This window comes from Carassius carassius, chromosome 10 (assembly GCF_963082965.1).
Source record: "Carassius carassius chromosome 10, fCarCar2.1, whole genome shotgun sequence".
NCBI classification, from domain to species: Eukaryota; Metazoa; Chordata; class Actinopteri; order Cypriniformes; family Cyprinidae; genus Carassius; species Carassius carassius.
The window spans coordinates 12754941-12770838 of record NC_081764.1 but is presented as its reverse complement, the minus strand read 5'-3'; the positions used below and the strand labels follow the sequence as shown (position 1 = coordinate 12770838).

The following is a 15898-nucleotide window of genomic DNA, read 5'->3' as shown; positions in this document are numbered from 1 at the left end:
TGCTAGGCATGGCAAATGTTTTTATATATGCATGTTTTAATTATAACTGTGAAGCAACAACATTGCTATTAAATGTGCTATACAAATAAATAAAAGTTGAAGTTGAGTTCAAATTCCATTGTATTTTGGTGGCTTGATTTTGTAAACAACTTCAAAAACATTGCAAAAAAATAAAATGTTTTGCAGAATGTTTTGGTCAATTTAGTCAGCTTTTTCATTGAACCAGAAAGAAACTTTGAGAAGAAGGATAATGGAACGGTCTCCATGCAATAGTAAGGCTTTCCTCTCTGTACACATATCCTTAAGTACAATCCTGCCTGTTTTATTGGTGTCCCCTTCAAAACTTGCTCGTGAAAAATGTTATGTTTATTGTCCCCCCCAACATTTAGATGAGATTTTCGCCCCTGCACTGAGTGATTCTGCAAGGAGGCAGATGAGAATGATTCAAGGGGACATGGGCAGACGGGGCACAACAGGGAAAAGTAATAAGAGATTTGTCTCTAAAAGCAGTCAATTTGTGTATGCTATGGTATACTGCATTTTAAAGCTGTCATGACCTAATCGCATATCTTGAGAAGACAAAGTAGACAACCACTTCAGAATATGGATGGTTTTTAAAATTTCAGACTTTCAGACAAGACTGGCACATTATATTTAGTAACTGTTAAAGTTTCTCATTTGTGTCACCCAAGCTCTTTGGAATGTTTCAAATCATTTTACCAGCGGCTCTAAAGGAATTATAAATGAAAGCTCATGCTGCAGCTTTCTAAATCATTTGCCATGCTTCATACGCTTCAAAGAAGACATTATTACTTATATAGTCTGCATTAAAAGTGTAAGTAGTCACTTAGCATAACACACACACACACTACTACTCAAAGAATTGCGGTCAGTATTTTTTTTTTTTTTAAGACTATTACATTCTTACAAAAAAAGTATATTTTAAATAAATGGTGTTCTTTTGAACTTTCTTTTCAAAACCCTGAAAAACATGCATCATGCTGTCAAGGTTACTGAGGGAGAGGACCCAGATGCAGAATGAACAAGGGACGTTTTATTGACAATTTAGACAAAGCACGATAGGGGGGGGGCATACAACAATGGAGCAGGCAGATGGGGGGGGGTGACCGCTGAGGGGGGCCCTGGGAGACAACCGAGTGCAGGACTGTAGAGGAGGCTGTGCAAGGGACCAGACCACAGCACCAGGAACCAAGGGCACTTGGCTATGGAGGTGAAGCCACACACACGTCAAACCTCCGGCGGGGAGACCCAGTGGCCAGGGAGAAAGCAGCAGGCAAGACAGGAACAGACAGAACTCACAAAACACTAGACAAGACTTAAGATAACAAGAGAACAATAATAATAATAATAATAATAATAATAATCAACAAGGGCAAAAAGTCAGACAAGAATGCTATGACCTAGAAACAAGATAAAAGGGAACTAGAGAAATAACCAAAGCTAACTAACTAAAGTTAACTAAAAAGGTAAAGAAACAAATACCAAATAAAGTTCTAGAAATAACTGGAAAAACTAACCAAGAAAATAACTCAAAGGGGAAAATAAATACTTTAAACCACAAGTCAAACTCACGAGAAAATAAAAATGAGATCCAAACAAAAAGAAACACTTAAACTAGACTAGAATAAACAATGACAAGATAAACTTAAACTAATAAATACCAGACTTTAACAGACAAGGAAAAACTCTATAGTATAGATCAGCTAGCAAGCTAAGCAAACATTCACTCACGTACAAAACGAACCAGCAACCACATGAGGGAAATGATCACAAATAGGAAGGAAAGCACACAAACACAAGGTGAGAACAATCAATTAATGAGCACCAAACAAGGACTAAACAAGGGGGCGTGGTAATGTGAAACAAGGTGGCAGGACGAAAGGAGCACATGGCCAACATAAACAGAGACAAAGCCATGTGGTCATACACAGGGAAAACAGAGAAACACTAAACAAAGACAAAATAGACACAGCTGCCAGGGCAGAACCCTGACAGTACCCCTCTCCCAAAGGACGCCTCCTGGCGTCCAAACCAGGCAAACAAGTCCAGGGGGGTGCAGATGTCGCAGGACCAAAGCAACCAGGCAGCACATGAGAGGGGGTGGGAGTAAGTCCAGGGGTGTAGCCTGACAGGGTAGAACTGAAGGCAGTAGGCATGGTTTGAGTATGGTTAAAGCCTCGCCGCAGAGAAGACGGGGCCATAGGGATACGGGTGGTGGCATAAGTAGAAGTACTGACCGGCATGACAAGTGATGGCTTGAAAGTGGTAGGTGAAGTGGTGAGTTCTGGAGATTTTGAGGTTGGAGTATGGTAAGGTACCCCTTCCTGAAGTTGGACTGGATCAGGAATGAGTGCTGGGACTGGCTCTGAGGGCTCTTGGATTGAATCTGTAGCAGACTTTGACAGACTCTGGAATGAAGCAGACTCGGGAGCTGGAGCCGACAATGGAGCGGGTTCAGGGGCAGACCCTTGACCTTCCACAGGAGGTGCAGAACTGCCCTCCAGGACCTCTGGAATGGACTCCGGAATAGGTTCTGGACTGCCCTCCGGGGCTACTGGAACAGACTCGGGAGTAGATTCTTGAACGCCCTCAGGGGCTGCTGAGCTGCCCTCCGGGGCTACTGGAACAGACTCGTGAGTGGATTCTTGAACACCCTCAGGGGCTGTGGAGCTGCCCTCCGGGGCTACTGAAACAGACTCAGGATTGGATTCTTGACTGCCCTCGTGGGCTGCTGAGCTGCCCTCCGAGGCTACTGGAATGGACTCGTCAGTGGACTCTAGACCGCCCTTGGGGGCTGTGGAATTGCCCACCGGGGTGAGAGTTACATCTTGACCACCCTCGAGGGCTGTGGAATTGCCCGCTGGGGCCACCGAGATTGGAGTCCTCTCTGGGCTAGACACAGGGGCTGGAGCCGACACTGGAGTGAGCTCTGGGGCTGGCTGCTCGCCACTGGACTCCAGGGTCATGACTGAAGCAGATGACCACTTGATATCTTCGAGGGAAACTGCAGGATGGATCTCCAGACTAAGTTCTCTAGCACTCCTGGCGCGGGCCCTCCTACCCCTCCGTCTCCCGGGGCCTGCAAGCGTTCACATCACCTACATCTTGACTTACTTGAACTGACGTTGACACAGAACTTTCAGAACTGGACTCGACTGGCTTTGAATGACCTAGAACAGATTTGACTGGCACAGGAACACAGGCTAACAGGGGAACCTCCCTCACAGCTTCCTTGAGCTTGACTGCTTCAGAGCACTTGGTTGATTCTGATGTGACTGTGAGGGGTTCAGCAGAGTCGGAGGCTGGAACCAGCACAGAGGCCTCCATGGCAGATGCAGCAGCTTTGGCCGCCCTCATTCTTCTGTCTCTCCTCTTCTCAGTGGGAGTCGGAAGACGATCAGGGACTTGACTCGATGGATGAGGGAGAGTGGGGTGATCACTGTCACTGTAGGGGGACTCTGGTGGTGTAAGTATCTGCCAATCCTTGCGGTGTTGCAAATAATTAGAAAAGTTCCAAAAGTCCAAGATCCTCAATTGCTCCATCTCCCACTGAGGCAGTGGATCATCCAAACAGAGGTTGAAGACATCCTTAAGGGCTGCATCCTGGTAATCAAGGCCCCTGGACATAGTCCAAAAGAATTGGGCAAAGGCCCTCACCTCTTGCCCCTGCTGCCGACGTGCACCCAGGCCTTGCTGGCGGGCCAGTCTCTCCTGAGCATTTGCAGGGGGTAGGATCTTGAGACTCATTCTGCTGGGTCCTGACTTGGCTGGTTCGTTCTGTCAAGGTTACTGAGGGAGAGGACCCAGATGCAGAATGAATAAGGGACGTTTTATTGACAATTTAGACAAAGCACGATAGGGGGGGAGTGGTTTGAACAGTCCAGACAATGGGATGGGGCACACAACAATGGAGCAGGCAGATGGGGGGGGGGTGACCGCTGAGGGGGGCCCTGGGAGACAACCGAGTGCAGGACTGTAGAGGAGGCTGTGCAAGGGACCAGACCACAGCACCAGGAACCAAGGGCACTTGGCTATGGAGGTGAAGCCACACACGTCAGACCTCCAGGCGGGGAGACCCAGTGGCCAGGGAGAAAGCAGCAGGCAAGACAGGAACAGACAGAACTCACAAAACACTAGACAAGACTTAAGATAACAAGAGAACAATAATAATAATAATAATAATAATAATAATCAACAAGGGCAAAAAGTCAGGCAAGAATGCTATGACCTAGAAACAAGATAAAAGGGAACTAGAGAAATAACCAAAGCTAACTAACTAAAGTTAACTAAAAAGGTAAAGAAACAAATACCAAATAAAGTTCTAGAAATAACTGGAAAAACTAACCAAGAAAATAACTCAAAGGGGAAAATAAATACTTTAAACCACAAGTCAAACTCACGAGAAAATAAAAATGAGATCCAAACAAAAAGAAACACTTAAACTAGACTAGAATAAACAATGACAAGATAAACTTAAACTAATAAATACCAGACTTTAACAGACAAGGAGAAACTCTATAGTATAGATCAGCTAGCAAGCTAAGCAAACATTCACTCACGTACAAAACGAACCAGCAACCACATGAGGGAAATGATCACAAATAGGAAGGAAAGCACACAAACACAAGGTGAGAACAATCAATTAATGGGCACCAAACAAGGACTAAACAAGGGGGCGTGGTAATGTAAAACAAGGTGGCAGGATGAAAGGAGCACATGGCCAACATAAACAGAGACAAAGCCATGTGGTTATACACAGGGAAAACAGAGAAACACTAAACAAAGACAAAATAGACACAGCTGCCAGGGCAGAACCCTGACACATGCTTCTTACAAAAAAAATATTAAGCAGCACAACTGTTTTCAACATTGATCGAAGAAACGTTTCTTGCACAACAAGTCATCATATAAAAACGATTTCCGAAGGATCATGGGACAATAAAGTGTGGAGTAATGGCTGATTAAAATTCAAATTTGATCACATGTCAAAAGAATAAATTATTTTTTATATTAAAATTTGTAATTTATATTGTACAAATTGCATATTAGAATAGAATAGCTGGAACAGAATGGTGTTATGAAATTAAAAAGTCATAGGTCAAATCCCAAGGAATGCATGGACTCTTTATAATTTATATATTATTATTTATATAATTTAATATATAAATTTATATATACACATATACTGTAAGTCACTTTAAAAGTGTCTGACATATGCATAAGTGTAAACTAATAACAGTTATCTGAAATTTCACTCAAAATGGTTAAATGGGAAAAGTTTAAATAATGTACAATGTAAAATAAAATAACAGTCTACAAGTGCATTGCATTCACAAGTCCCAAAAAATTGAAAGAATGAACTAATTTGGTAGGATTTGCCAAGAGCAATAAGAGCTGCCATCATAAATATTTATTCCAAATTAATTTAGAACATAACTAGTAAAGTATATAAAATGGAAGCTTCTTCTGACAAGTATAATTCCCATTGAGGCAATTAACCAAATTAAGAAAAACTTAAGAAAAGGAAAAAAAAGTAACATGTTTCATCTAATAGAAGTTTTGTTAAGGAAAACCAGTTTTCCCGATTAGCAATTACCCCTAGAGATTCTAAACATAAAAAGACTTTCTATGACATGCCAGAATATTTTCTCAATATTACTGAGAAAATCTCATTTTAGAAAATCACACTAAAACAGCTTTTTATCTGATAACAGTATTTAAAGAGAAACCATTAGCAATTTGAAGGAACTTATTAAAACCCAACACCTGACTGTACAGAGGGCCAATAGTGTACATAAAAGCCGTGGCCCTCGTGAGACCTCGAAGAGTAAATATTGTAAGATTTAGCTGATTCCAAACCACAATACTGGCTCTTCAGTGCAACCTGGCAAAAAGAGTCATTTAAACATTACACTAGGTCTTCTAGGTGCTTTAGTCAACATGATTCACATGCAATAGGTGAAGATTGCTTTTAAAGTAAAAGAGCCTGGTTACCTCATAAACAGCATGAGGCCCATATCGGGAAATGAAAGCCAAAAATAGTGTCAGTGATTTTGCAATGAGGACACAGTGTGCTCTTTGAATTCAAGTGGGGCTCATAGCAGTCTCAAAAAAAAACGAACGTGTTTCATCTATAGAAAGTTCTGTGGTGGGAAATCAGTTTTTCCCAATGAGCAATTACCCTAGAGATTCTAACCATAATAAGACTCTCCGTAACATGCCAGAATACCATTACTGAGAAAATCTCATTTCAGAAAATCACACTAAAACACCTTTGTACTCTATCCTACAATATTTACTCATTGCAAAATCACTGACACTATTTTTGGCTTTCATTTCCTTTTTCCTGGTATGGGCCTCATGCTGTTTATGAGGTAACCAGACTCTGTGCGAGGCCACACTTTTACTTTGGAGGAAGTCGTGGCTTAGTGGTTAGAGAGTTTGACTCCTAACTCTAAGGTTGTGGGTTCAAGTCTCGGGCTAACAATACCACAACTGAGGTGCCCTTGAGCAAGGCACTGAACCTCCAACTGCTCCCTGGGCGCCACAGCATAAATGACTGCTCACTGCTCCCGGTGTGTGTGTGTGTGTTCACTGCTGTGTGTGTGCACTTTGGATGGATTAAATGCAGAGCACAAATTCCGAGTATGGGTCCACCGTGAACACACACCTGGAGCAGTGGGCAGCCATTTTATGCTGCAGCGCCCAGGGAGCAGCCCGAGACTCAAACCCACAACCCTAGGGTTAGGAGACAAACTCTTTAACCACTAGGCCAAGACTTCCCACAGCATCAAAGAGTAAATTGCACTTTATATGCTAAGCTTTTATCTTTCTGCACTTTTTCCAGTGCCACATCGAGGATGCTTGAGCCATGAATGCTACTGATGTTCAAAGCAGGGGTCAGCCTTTTTCAGGATGAACACAGACAGAAAATGATGCATATACAGTAGTACCAATATTAATGCACTGAAATTTGATACGATGCTTTTATTACAAAGTCATTAAAATATTTATATTATTTTATTTTTAGATTAGAGCATATCATATTACATTGAATTTATACTAAATGTAACAATGAAAGTTCATGTACTGTATAGGTTTAACTAACTTATTAAGATTTAAGCATTTAAGGTTTGTTCTAGACAAATACAAACTTTAACCAGTCTTTCATTATAGTATATAACCGATCATAACACATCAGAGTCAAGATCAGGTTAAGTCATTAAAATAATTAGATATTAGATTATTGAAGCTGTACTATAATTTTTTAAATCTCCATATAAGCTTTGTTAAACAACTCTTAACTCTAATTTTAACCATTCTGTCATTATAGAATATACATAAGCTAAATGACAACTTCAGATTGGAGGACAGATAGGTCATATCTTATTAAATATCACACATCAGTGTCAAAATCTTGTCGATAAATAATTAAATATTCATTAATATTTTTGCATTACACAAGTCTATTATTATTTCACATTTAAAGTTACAAAATTTTTAAGTACTATTTTTAAATTATTATAATAATTATTTATTATAGAATATTATATGATATTAGATATTAGTTAAATATATTCATTTTATTTCATATTCACATTTTTTTATTTTTTTTATTTATTTTTTACAAAGAATCTGAGATTTTCTAACAATAATTTACAATAAAACAGTTTATGCAGGTTTTAACTAAATTATTAGTTTCCCTATAAACTTTGTTCTGAACATAAACAAATCCTAACTCTAACCAGTCTCTCATTATAGAATAGAGCAGGTATGCTGATGACAACAGTATCTAAAGGCCTCAATTAAATCTCATTGCACATCAGTGTCAAAATCTGGTTTCAGTTTGTGGCCCTGTAAGTGAGAGCTTTCCAAGATCTGGGATCGTCACTTAACCGACCAAATAACCAGAAAATGACAGTGAAGTGCTCTTCAAATGGCACCTTTCAGGACAACCATATGCACTTTTGGTTATGCTTTAGAGCAGGGCTATTCAATTAGTTTCATTCGAGGGCCGCATTATCAAATCGAAAAGTTGAGGTGGGCCGGTGGGTTGGTTTGGGGGTTTATCTTATTTATTGAAACATAACAGTTTCAATAAATAAGCTAAAGTAACCCTAAAGAAGTGTGGTATTTACTTGGAAATGTGGTACCCAACAGTATGCAAATATATAAAACCATAATAAATAAAAACTTGATAATTTACAGCTGTGTACAACTATTTTCCTTGGAACAAATAAATTATTTATACAAACTTATAGCTGTTGGTGAGAAATAATAATTATTTTATTTATAATTGTTATGCTTAAATGAAAATATTCTGACAGTGAGACTTGTTAACCACAGGCTCCCACTGTATAAAAAATGCCTAAACACAAGTTAAAAACTATACGCACCTTTACAAAGAAACTGACATAATTTCATAACAAGCATTAAATATATATTCCTCTACCCACCTAATAAAACTAATGCAATATAAATCACTATATTTACTATTAAACTATATAATATTATAGTATATATTTACTATATTTATTTATTACTACATAGTATTCAATATAAATATTGCACATTTCTGCCCAACCATGGTAAATTACTACAGTAAATGTGGTAAATGTTTGTAAGGGTGATTAGGGGATTTAAAGTCTTCTAATTTCGGTCATGCCACAATGTTTCTCCTGCTTTCCTCATCAGTCTTGTTGGGAATGTTGAGGCTGTTTCATCCGATTTAATACTAATTAAATCATCGAGTGATTTGTGGTTTGTAACAGAAATGTTTCTGTCGAACTGAAACGCTTCCACTGGTTGTCGCAACGCTGTTTAATATTAGTGTGTCCGGGACCGGGAGTAAACGCAACTCCGCGCTGGGCCGTGTTTAAACAACTAGTGAAACAACTGAAAACATCGCTATTTGTTGTAACTGTACTGAACGAGAAACCGCTTCAGATGATTCAGTTACGGAGCGGTCCGAATGAATCCGAATAGTTTTAGACCGTTATGCAAGCGCGTTTAGAAAGAATCGAACCAAAAGAATGATTCATTCACGAAGGATTGGTAGCCTATCGCTGGTTCAGTCGACATAAATTCGGGACACATATAATAACTGCTGAAATATTCACACGTAAAACGTTTCTCAGGTCAATCGGAGCGAAAAGAGGAGGAGGGAGGTTGGTGCCGTCGGGCCGCATGGAGATGATTGGCGGGCCGCATGTGGCCCGCGGGCCGCCAATTGAATAGCCCTGCTTTAGAGCCTCCCTTCACTGCTCCCTGCAATTAACTGTCAAGATATTATCATCAAAAATGATGACAGTGTGATCTTCACAATCATGTTTATATATATATATATATATATATATATATATATATATATATATATATATATATATATCCTGCACAGTTTGGAAATGTAAGCATTTGTGCAACTTCAGGATGACACTAAATTCCTCCAAATATTTATACACTGTAAAAAGTACAAGGGTAACACATTTAATTCAATTATTATTTGCTTATCAAGTGTTATTTGCCTTTCTCGCAATTGGTTGGGATATATACTAGCAATTTCTGTACAAAAATTGTTTCTTCCCCATTTTTTTCAGTGCATGAGAGCTTAATGTGAGTCAGACAAGAGTATGGCTTTATATAATTCAGATCTGAAATTAGCACAACTACAATAGTGCATTTTATTTGGCATACTACGTACTACTAGAGTGAACAGATCTTATTCGGCAAGCTGATATTCACAGGCCTGTACATTTAGGTATGAAGGGAACATGTGTTTTTCATCTGAAACCTCTTTCATTCCTCCCTAAAGCAAAGTCATAGCATTGCAGATGTTTTACTTTCATGGAAATGCATAAATTCAAATCAAATGGCAGTTCCAGCAAAATTAGAGCCAGGCGATAGCAAAAACAGATGCAAGTGCAACGACCCATGTTACAGAATTTTACAGAAAATACAGAAGTTTTCTACTTTTCTTTAACTTATTTAGAACTGATAATTAAATCAATCAAGGGCCACAAACTGTATAAATTTGCTACAGGAGATATATGAAAAAAGAAAAGGTTGATCTTGCCTGATGCTCTTTGTGAGACAACATAGCTTTGGGGCTTTGCGTAATCATACACAATTTAAAATCATTTACAATGCAGTAAGCGGTTAAATTTCTTAAAAGTTGAAAAGTTAAATTTTTTAGACTACTATTTATGGTGTAAAGCTATATGGTCCAAATGGTTATAGTTCTGATTAACTTCATTTGTGCACCTGCAAAAAACACTGGAATGTAACATACTCTCTCTTGAGCTTTCGGACTTAAATTACACCAAACAACTTTCGCAAGTGGAAAAAAAAACCTTTTTCCATTTACTGAAAAGTGCTGTATGACTCATACAAGACTCAATGCAAGCAGTGGGTGCTTTCTTCCTGAAACATCAATGCAATATATTTCCAAAAGAGCAGAGTGCTAAAAAAAAAAAAAGAAAAGTTGTTTGCTAATCAACTTTATATATAGATATTTTATGATTAAGAGGGTTATATATAGTATACGATAAAAACAGTCTCCTACAAATACAGAATATAAATCAACTGCAGCAAATAATTACAGGCATAATCTGCTTGCTAGATCAGTGGTTCCCAAACTTTTCCATTCCACGACCCACCTAGACAAGTGTAATCTATTTCACGACCCACCAAAATATTTGAGAAAAAAAAAAAAAAAAAAAACGGTTGACATTAAGCCTAATCTTACTTAAAAGTTTGAAGACAGATATTAAGCATTTAAGAAAAATAACCATTTTATTTTAGAGTACACCTGAAAAATTTCACTACTAATATTTAAGTTTACATTTTTGTTTACAGACGTTAAAATATGTAGTGTCCATAAAACCGTGAAACAGGCTCACTCCAGTGAACTGTAATCTGCGCTGCCGTGTTTTGTTGCAGAAAATGCATTCATGATCCTTCCGTGTGTGTCAGCGAGAACGGAGCACAATCAAACACTTTTTTAGAGAAGCAAGCATAAGAAGCCAAGCAGAACTATCTAAAACAGTTCGGAGATTAAAATATTTGTGAAGTACGTAAAAAATTATAATAAATAGATGTCTCGTTTAAAAAAAAAAAACTGGATGACATTTAGTTCAGGCAGAAATGTATTTTTGCGTTGGTTAAATACATGTTCAGCAATATCTTCAAAAGATTTCTGAACTTTGGCAAATTTTTCTCTAAACAGAGATGATACGTCAATTAAATATTGCGAACTTTAAATCTTGATCTAAATCTTGTAGTTTTACAGTTAACGCTGCGTTTGTGCCCTGCTCATCCTGTAGCTACATGTGAAATGCTTTTTACAAACCGTTTCCCGAATGAAAAAAGTGCAGAGTTCAAAAGCACGATAGAAATTAATGAACATGGCCTACCTGAAACCATTTTCGTAACATTTGAATTTTCTGGTGTATGCAGTCTAATGCAGAATATAGTGTATTGAAGTAAGCAAGTTTTTTATCTTTTAATAATGCGGACCGATTGAACCTTTGCTTTGAGACCTTCACTGTTATTGCAACTTGTGCGCGCCCGCGCTTCAAAACACGCGGACTTAATTGTAATTCGAAAATCACACTTGGTGAGTTGGTGGGCCATATCGTTGTGTCGAGTGGGTTCCCGGTTCCCGCCTACTTCTTCCCGTCATTGTGAAGTTTTTAATAGAGGGTTTTCACCTACGTCACGATTTGGTCAGTTACCCGGATGCGCGGCCATATTGGAGGTACTCGGATGTAAACAACTGCATGGATTGCACTGTTTATGTACTACTGAACACATTGTTACACTAATTTCTGATGTCTAAACCACGGGAACAACACATGGAAGCTGCAAAATCATATAGAGAAGGACTTAAAGCAGGAAAGAGCTCAACATTTTGACAAACATAAGGTAATATGTGGTAAAGATCTGAACGAGCTAGCTTCTCTAACTAGTCCTTACTTTTATTTCATATCCCCACATTGACTAACTTACGTTCAGATTGTCAGTCCAAAAAAAAGCACATGAAATCCGTTTCAAGCTATACATCCATATGTGGTTTAATATCCTATTCAAATCACATATCAGGAAATCCACCAGTCTGAACGCTCTTTCGTGTGGTTTATGTGACTTTCTCACGCCACGTAAAATGTAAACATCAGACGTTGTTATAGGGAACATGCTGAAAGTCGCTGCCGAAACAAGGCTGTGTTGTTGCAAAGTGCCGGACGAGCAGAAAATTATTATTTTTGAAAAGTATTTTGAAACCGGCGCGGAAAAAGAGTTGTGCAAACAGTAACTTACCAGCCTCCTACAGTTCTGCAGCTCGAGACGCAGTAACTTAATCCAGTGCGGCCAGAGCCGCCTTAACCACTGTCCGTGTGTTGAAAAAAAAACTTAGATTAAACACACTCGCAACAGACACACCCCAAAGCGGAGACGTTACTGAGCGGACTTTTGCCGCTGTAATGGACAGGACACGCACTGAAAGGTGCGTTCAGACCGGACGCGAATAGCGCGTCAGGCGCGAGTGATTTCAATGTTAAGTCAATGCAAAGACGCGTCAAATTTAAATAAGAAAACATTTATATTGCAAATGCAATACCCCTCCATCAACGCAACATCATTGCCGTGTTGTCAAAGAGCTGCGTGGACACACAAATCGGACCTGAACAGTTGCAATACAGCGTGGACATCATTTTAGATAATATTCCAAACGGATACAAAGATAATCGGATTGACAGTGTGTATGTACCCATAATTAACTATTTTACGTCAAAAATGTAGCCATAGATAATGCTTCATTTACACATGTGGCTGATGCTGTGCCTCTCTCTACCTCAAACGCCATCTTTCATCAGTTTTTTGCACTCTTCTCTTTAACTTTCGGCAGTCTATAGAACTAGAAATGTTTTTTCTCGGTGCGACCAATGAGTACAGACCAAAACTTGACCATTTTTCAGAAGCAATAATCAGCCAAATTTGCGAGTCCATTCAGTTCAATGGCACTGTTTACGTTCAGTGCCTCCAAAATGGCCGACTTCCGGGTTGATGACGCGTCGTGAAAACCCTCTATATGTTACACTGGTGCCGAAGCCCGGGAGGAAGGAGGGACTGGAATGAGTGAGTTGCCGGGGGGACGGATGAACTCACTCCAGCCCACCGCCTCGATGACTCCTTCGGGAAGGAGGCGGGAACCGGCGGAAAATCAAAGTTTTAACAACCAAATAAACACAAAACAGTGCGACAGCCCATCGGGGACGACTGCCGTGCACAAACAAAAACCAAACACAAAATAAAACCCAGGCCTGGTCCTCGATCTCGTCCTTCACTGTCGTCGCTTCTCTTTTGTATCCTTCCGATCTCCTCCGTGGTTCTAGAGACCGGTGAGTGTCGCTCATTTCCCAATCAATCCACCGGCCTCATTTCCAACGGCTCTCGGCCCCGCCCCACTCGTGTTATTGAAACGAAATTTAGCTGCAGCCAAGTGACATTGTGCGACCCACCTTGTCCCATTCTGTGACCCACAAGTGCGTCACGACCCACAGTTTGAAAACCCCTGCGCTAGATGTCATATTTCATTACATACTGTAAATATATGTATGTTTTAAAGCAAATGTTAATTGTATTCTGTATCCTGCTACACCGATCAGCCTTTTGCTGAACAAAGCATTAAAAAAAAACAGCTATGGCTAAAATTAAAGGTCTGGATTCTTAAATGCTTAAATAAATTTAAGGATGTATACCATATGTAGTTCAAATGAATCTCATAAACAAATCTGTCTCAAAGTGTTTTTTAAAGGATGTGTGAAGTCTGTTCACCTCAAGTTCACACAGGTGGCCCTAGCAAGTAACAGCAGGTGCAACTTCCGGTCACACTTTATTTTAAGGTGTCCTTGTTACACGTTACATGTACTTACTATTATAATGACAATTAATTATGCATAATTACAGCAAGAAACCCTAATCATAACCCTAATTACTCCTAACCCTATAGTACTGTATGTACATGTATTTAATTAATATTACTCAGTTCTTAAATGAATAATTACACTATAACAAGGACACCTTAAAATAAAGTGTCCCCCCAACTTCCTAATTTATGATGATTATAAAAATAAAGATTCAAAATACTTTGCATAATTTTGAACAGTATGTTTTATAAACAATAATAATTTTGTGAACTGCTTTATTTAAAAGGTGTGCTTATCAAAATATTCAAAATATTATATTTTTTAAGCGAGGCTCAACTTTCCAAATACTTTTTACAAATATTAAAGCCACTGTACTTTCACTTGTGTGTGTATCACAGACACCATTCAAACTCATTATTAGGCAATAGCATCCTCATGTTAACTTATAGAGAAGTTTTATAATACAAATACTGTATTCATAATTTCACTAACTATAAAAGGGGCACATTTATAATTCTACAAAGCTGCATTGCATAGTAAATGAAGGCAACACGAGGAAGACAGTACTGAAGAACAGCAGGAGAAACGAATACAATTATTCATAATATCCAAGCAAAATCAACTACTTTGAGTAAACTTGCGTGAAATTTAACAAGCCAGAACATACAATGGCTACTTTGTAAAAAAGTCAATTCAGAACAGCTGGTTTGACAAAGTTCACTGGATCAAGTCGCTCTGCTATCCGCTATTTTAGTCTGCCATGCAAACAGTGGCTGTCCAATGCAAGGTTTAACAAAAACCAACGGAACAGCACTGATACACATTAAAACATCTTAAAACGATTACAATCAATAATATACATATTCCCTTGAAACCAACAGAGGAAATGATCAAACTTTCTTTAAAAATAAAGAAAGAAAACAAAGAAAAGAGACAGAATGCAAACTTACTGCTTGGGTTGCTGTTTTCAAAACATTTGTCCAAGGATTTCTTAATTCCAAGTAATGTATGTCTTATCAGGAGGACGAAAACAAGGCCTTTTGTTTCTCTCCGAAGTTCTCTTTCAGATCTCACTCTCAGGCACAGTGAGCTGATGTAAGACACCACTGGATGAGGGAAAACAGAGAGCAAGAGGAGCGAGAGAGAGAGAGAGAGAAGAGAGGCTAAAAAACATTCTGGGGTTTCTTGGGGAAATGCCAAAGTCCCAGAATGCTTCTTGCCATACAGAAGGTTTTAATTAAGTCAGAATCCTGTGGCCAATCAGAGATTTTCTTGAAAATCCAACAGCATTTAGAATGTTTACACCTTCTTTCAGAATGTTTTGAATGTTTTATGCGCATATGATATTATTATCCTTTGCCATATGTTGGCTCTAGTCATTTCAAATGTATTGAAGACCCAGGGAATTTTGCTTTCCCCATGTACATTTCTTTGCATTTATTGTCCTACCAGATATCCTGCTTATGAAAAACTATTAATTCCTGGAAAAGTATGGTGGGACCTGATACCACAGATAGATTTGGTTGTAACTTTGGAATTGTGCATCAATATAACTTAAGTTCTTAATGAGATCTTTGAATTTAGTTTGCCTTCCCCATTAAATCCCTCCTCCATCTCTATAGAGGAAAATCATTCTGCAAATGAGAAAAGCAGTCCCAGCTTTTTTTTTTTTCACCATTAGCTTAGGCTAGGGACAGGATATTCAATAATAATTTATAGATGGAAAACCAATACAGAACTATTGTTATAGGAGAAAAAGTAAGCAATAAAAATTCAAAATTTCTCCACTGATTTGAAGAAACACAAATCTGTACACTGCGTAATTTGATTACCACTAAATATCAAAACGTTTATCATGATTTAAAGCCTAAATAATTGCCCTTGAGCTATTATTTGCAGGAACCATCTGCCTGGATTTATGTACCTTCCTCAAGTGCACAAAAATTAACAGG

At 38.7% G+C, this 15898-nt stretch overlaps 1 protein-coding gene across 3 annotated transcripts in view; it reads right to left on the bottom strand.

The window, feature by feature from the left end:
- LOC132151808 (discoidin domain-containing receptor 2-like) overlaps positions 1–15831 on the bottom strand; it is a 57054-nt gene extending 41223 nt beyond the window's left edge. For all 3 annotated transcript variants that reach the window (XM_059560184.1, XM_059560187.1, XM_059560185.1), the window contains exon 1: positions 14897–15831. The gene's annotated coding sequence lies outside the window, so the exon portion shown is untranslated. The remainder of the gene's footprint in view (positions 1–14896) is intronic.
- Between the last annotated feature and the right edge of the window lie 67 nt (positions 15832–15898).